Here is a 5,863-nt window from a genome sequence, read left to right as displayed (position 1 = left end):
GAAGGAAGGCGAAATCACTGGAGACACTTATTAGTGGAAAAGGCACAAGTTTAAATCTGCATAATAAACCTCACCTTTGCTTACCGCGCTCATTTGCCTACATTGCTTAAACTGACCTTCCTGCACCCCTCCTACTTTTTGTCATGTCGATGGAAAAAAATAACCATCTGTAAAATTAATAAATTTTTGAGAGGTTTTCGCTATAGGGCACGTGCGCTTGCCAGCCAGACAGAGAGACACAGAGAGATAGAAAGCGAGAAATCAGCCCCCAGGGGCGATGGCCATGCCACAATCCCTTCTCCTCCATTCTCCTCTCGGGATCTTGGGCGCGCACACACATGCGCCCAGCGTGAGTTTTAAGGCACCAGGTTCGGGACGTGAACCATGGTGGACTACGTGGGATTCCAGCGACATAGCCATTACGCTAACTGCTGGTCCCTCTCTATCCATTTTTTTTACTTTCTGTAAAGCTATACATCAGTAGCCAAATACAACACATTTCTGCATCTGTGGAAAGTCATCAATCAACTACATTAAAGAAGATGTACAGGGTGTAGATGGGTGGGATTAAGATTCAAGAAGAATTCAGAAAGAGTAAAAAGAGTAACAAAAAAAAGTAGAACTTGTATAAATGCATGAAAAACAAGCAAAAACACCAAAGACACTACCCGTCGCTCATTTCTTTCATGAGCAAGAGAGGCAGAGACAGAGATACATTTGCCTCTAAAGGATCTTGATGCCATGATGCACCCCGAGTCCCTATCAACCCGGATCATGGGCAAGCGTTTTCCAGATGTTCTCGTAAGTTTCCAGACTTGGACCAGAAGCCCTCCCACGTGGGTCTGCCCTACAGAATATTGTACTTTACTGCTATGCCACCATTTGGTCCCAAATTTGCAGATCATTTGATGGCAAATACTGTATGTAAACTTTACCAGGTTTCTTGTTGCCTTGACAACCAAAAAGCTCAAAGTGAAATGTAAATCAAATAATGACAATTATATTAACTTTCTCAGTAATCATATTTTATGACTACTTTTTGTCTTAAAACAGATTATCTATGTTTTTAAGAGTTATCAATGTGTCTTTAGCTGTAAGGCATGGTAACTCCATTATGAAAATAGTCATAAATGCACAAGTTGATCCTGCGTCTACTGCAATAAATTTATCAGGTGATAGGAATCTCCCCACTTAATAGATAAAGGACTGATTGAGATTGCTGACTCTAGGGAATTAGATACATTTTCACTTAAACCAAGATCTGCTCAGTCCAATGAAGAATGCTAGACCTCAAAGAGGCTCATTAGGTTTTCAGAGGAAATAGCCTTCAGATTTTCACTTCTTTATATAGGACACAGAGAGATAAGAAAGAGATTGAAGTATCTTTTTAACTCCATAATCTTCATTACATAGGTACTACCCTTAAAAGAGTATGGGGCCAGCAGGAGGCATAGTGGTTAAGGCACTGGATTCCCACATGATTGACTATGGTTCAAGTCCTAGACCTGGCAGCTTGCTTTCTTACTTTTTCTCTCATTCTCTCTGGTCTGTCTCTGGTGAGTGTACGTGCCCTACAGCAAATTAATAATAATAACTAAAATTAAATAAATAATTTAAAATAAAATACAAGTGTCCTGAGGGGACCAGCAGATGGTGTACAGTGAGAGTCTGGGCTTGGTGGCTTGAAAATCATACCAGGTGCATGTGTGTGCATGCCCAAGATCCCAACAGGAGAACAAAGGAGAAGGGATTGGGCATGGCCATCCCACCTGAGAGGTCATTTCTTTTATTTTTTTAATATTATTTTTATTTACTTATTTATTTTCCAGATTTTTTAATTTATTATTATCATAATCTTGTTTATATTACATTGAATTACATATAACTTTACAACGTATTACATTTCTTTTTCCAGAAGGAATACCATACCATGCATATCAGTCAATACAAAGACATCAAAATCCACATCATACCTTTCTATGCAAATAGCAGGCCCTCAGGCATGGTGAACATCCCTAAAACCCGCAGGACCTTCTGTAAGAAGTGTGGTAAGCACCAATCTCATAAAGTGACGCAGTACAAAAAGGGCAAGGATTCTCTGTATGCTCAGGGAAAGTGGCGTTATGACAGGAGCAGAGTGGCTATGGTGGACAGACTAAACCTATTTTTCGGAAGAAGGCAAAAACGACAAAGGAGATTGTGCTGAGGCTTGAATGTGGTGAGCCCAACTGCAGATCTAAGACAATGTTGGCTAGTAAGAGATGTAAGCATTTTGAACTGGGAGGAGATAAGAGAAAGGGTCAAGTGATCCCTTTCTAAGCCTGGTCTTTTCTATTATGAAGATGACAAAATCTTGAAGTGTATGTTCACTTCATTTGATTACAGTTGGTCTATTTGTGAGGGAATAAAGTAATCAATAAAATTCCCCTTTTGGAAAAACTTGATTCATGGTTAAAAAAATCCACACTATCATCATCAAATAGCTTTTCCTTTTTTTTTTCCAGATCCACCTGGGGGATTATTTCTCTCTTTCCTTCTCACTGTGTCTGTCTCTCTGTCTCTCCCTCCAGTAAGCACAGCAAAAGCCTCTAAAGAGAAAAGCATTGTCCTAGGACCAGCTGTGGTGGTGTTCTAGTAGGGCACCCTGCACACACGGGGGATGAAACTGCAGTGTGAGTGCCTTAGGGGATAACTCTACTTCTTTTTCACACACACAGAAGAAATAAGCTTAAGAAACAAAAAGTGTTCTAAACACCACATTAACTCTGACCCGTGGAATCTCACAAAATAAGTAGTTAAGTTTATAGATTATCAAATCATTATGATGATTTTGTTGTCCAAAGAAGCATCTTTCCCAAGGCCAGAAAGTGGCACCATTATAAAATGAACCACTGCGAGGTAATCCACTGATGGTGGTTACACATTTCAGAATAACAGTGGTCATGGCTCACGGATGGAGACCATTGACTCACTCAGAGTCACAAAATCCTGAGGGGAGAATGGAGGAGAAGGGATTGTGGTGTGGTCATCCCTTCAGGGGGTGATTTCTCACTTTCTGTCTCTCTGTTCTTTCTGTCTCTCCAGCTAGCACATGTGACCTATAGCAAAAAATCTCTCTCAAAACAAAACAAAACAAAGTCTACTGGAGGGTACTTTCTCTTTCTGACTCTCAGAAGAAAGACATAAACAAAAATTTTAAAAATAATCACAGAGTTTCTCATAATGTGAGATAACAGATAGATATGCTTAGAACTAAGAGCAGTGAACCCAGTATGTAAAATTTAACCATATAAGTTTATTATTCCCTGCATTTGGTCCCAAGCACAAACTCCCAGCCAGCAGCCTTCTCCAATGACTCAGAAGGATCTGTCCACCTGAGGCACATTTGACTAAAGTTGCCTAGTGGGTCTCTCTTACAACTGGAATTCAAAAGGTAATTGAGGGACCAGCAGTTAGCGTAATGGCTATGTTGCTGGGCTCCCACGGAGTCAACTGCAGTTCGCGTCTCGGACCCGGTGGCTTAAACTCACGCCAGGCGCGTGTGTGTGCGTGCCCAGGATACCGAGAGGAGAATGGAGGAGAAGGGATTGTGGCATGGCCATCCCCCCTGGGGAGTGATTTCCTGCTTTCTGTCTCTCTGTCTCTCTCTGTCTGGTGAGCGCACGTGCCCTATAGCAAAAAACCTCTCTTAAATAAATAAATAAAAAGGCAATTGAGTTGTATGTCAAATCCTATTTTTTAAATAGCAGCATGATAAAATAGGAGCTACAGCAGTGGAATTTTAGTAAAATAAAGTTTTCAAAACAGACAATGCCTCTTCTTTACTCCGGGGTTTATCAAGTAAACCTGGCACGAGGACTGTCCCTACATTTAGCAGGAGACTCTAGCCTCATGAAAGGCATGTGTTGCTCAGTGTCACAAGGAACTGCTCCCTTTGGAAGTACAGTTAAGGATCCTACAGTCGGAGCTCCCTTCCCCATGAGAAATGAGATTAAGCACAAAAGGTTAATAGATGAATCTGTGTAATCAGAGACCGGCCCATGAGTTGGTCTCAGCCACCTGTCCCAAAGCTGATGGCAGAGACATTGTCAACACTTCTTCCTTTTTTGAATGCTCCTATAGAACTTATTTTCACTTCTGATCACTCAGCTTTTTATACATTGTCCCTGGTAAGGAAGACAGCCTTTAGAAGGCCATTAATTCATTTGTGTTTCCTAATTCTTTGAAATCAAGAACAAATACAAGGGGTTTGAGATCCAAATAGAAGAGGTCCCCAAGTTATTATCCATCTGTATTACCAGCATTTAAAAGTTGATTGTTGGAATTGCTTTACCTACAGATATCATGTGATATATGCAGATTAGATTAAAAGTACCCTGAGAAATTCATTAAATAGGTTACCGTTCCGATTACGGGACTCAATTCAGTCACTTAACACACTTTTTTTTCTTTTTCTTTCTTTTTTTTTTTGAGAGTTTTTTTTGCTATAGGGCATGTGTGCTCACCAGAAAGATAGAGATAGACAGAGAGAGAGAGAGAGAGACAGAAAGTGAGAAATCATCCCCCAGGGGGAATGGCCACACCACAATCCCTTCTCCTCCATTCTGCTCTCGGGATCTTGGGCATGCATGCACATGTACCTGGCATGAGTTTAAGCCACTAGGCCACTGGGTCCAGGACTTGAACCACGGTCGACTACGTGTGAGTCCAGCGACATAGCCATTATGCCAACTGCTGGTCCCAACACTCTTTTCTTAAGAATACATGACAAAAGCCAGCTAGTGAAGTGGTGGTTAAGGCAACTGGATTTCTTTTCCTTTTCTTTTTTTTTTGAGAGATTTTTGCTATAGGGCACATGCGCTCACCAGAAAGACAGAGAGTGACAGAGAGACAGAAAGTGAGAAATCACCCCCCCCCCCAGGGGGATGGCTGCGCCACAATCCCTTCTCCTCCATTCTCCTCTCGGGATCTTGGGTACACACGCACATGTGCCGGGCATGAGTTTAAGCCATCATGTCTGGGATTCGAACCGTGGTCGACTACATGGGAGTCCAGTGACATAGCCATTACGGTAACTGCTGGTCCCATAAGGCAACTGATTTCACATGGCCAACTGCACACTTGGCACTCTGGATGTGGCAGGGGTGTGTGTGTGTGTGCATGCCCAAAATTCTGAGAAGAGAATGGAAGAGAAGGGATTGAGACATGGCCACCCCCTCATCCGGGGATGATTTTCCACTTCCCCCTTCTCTTTCTTTGTCTCTCCAGCAAATACATGTGCCCTATAGCAAAATTAAACAAACAAACCAAAAAAAGAATACATGACAAGAGGGCCAAACTGTGGATGTTATGGATCCAATCCCCAATGTACTGTGAGCTTTGAGATCTAAGATTCAGCTTCTACAGCTTGACTGGATGCAGGAACCTGAGGAGCTTGTGAGCTTCAAAGAAAACAAGAACTGGAGTCAAATTTTTGAAGGCAGTTGAGAGTTAAAGAGCTGATTCTTGGATTAGAAATGAGAGCTAAAGAGGGGCTAGATGGATCCCCCTGGGGGGTGATTTCCCGCTTTCTGTCTCTCTGTCTCTCTGTCTGGCTGGTTTTTTGGCAAGCTGCCCGCCAGAAAAAACCTCTCCAAAAAAAAAAAAAAAAAGAGGGTCTAGATGGTGCCACAGCAGTAACACAATGCTCCGAGAGGCTGACCCACCTGACAGGGCTCTGAGGTGCCATCCAGAAATCTACCTGAACACACCAGGTACCATCAGGCCTGTCCGTGCTCCAGGACTGGCTGGGGCTGCAGATAGGTCACAGCATGGAGGCCGTATTGGGGGTACCTGTCTGTCTGTCTCTCTCTCTCTCTATCTC

This window comes from Tupaia chinensis, unplaced genomic scaffold, assembly GCF_000334495.1.
Source record: "Tupaia chinensis unplaced genomic scaffold, TupChi_1.0 Scaffold146445_1, whole genome shotgun sequence".
Taxonomy (NCBI): Eukaryota; Metazoa; Chordata; class Mammalia; order Scandentia; family Tupaiidae; genus Tupaia; species Tupaia belangeri.
This window is presented reverse-complemented; position numbering follows the sequence as displayed.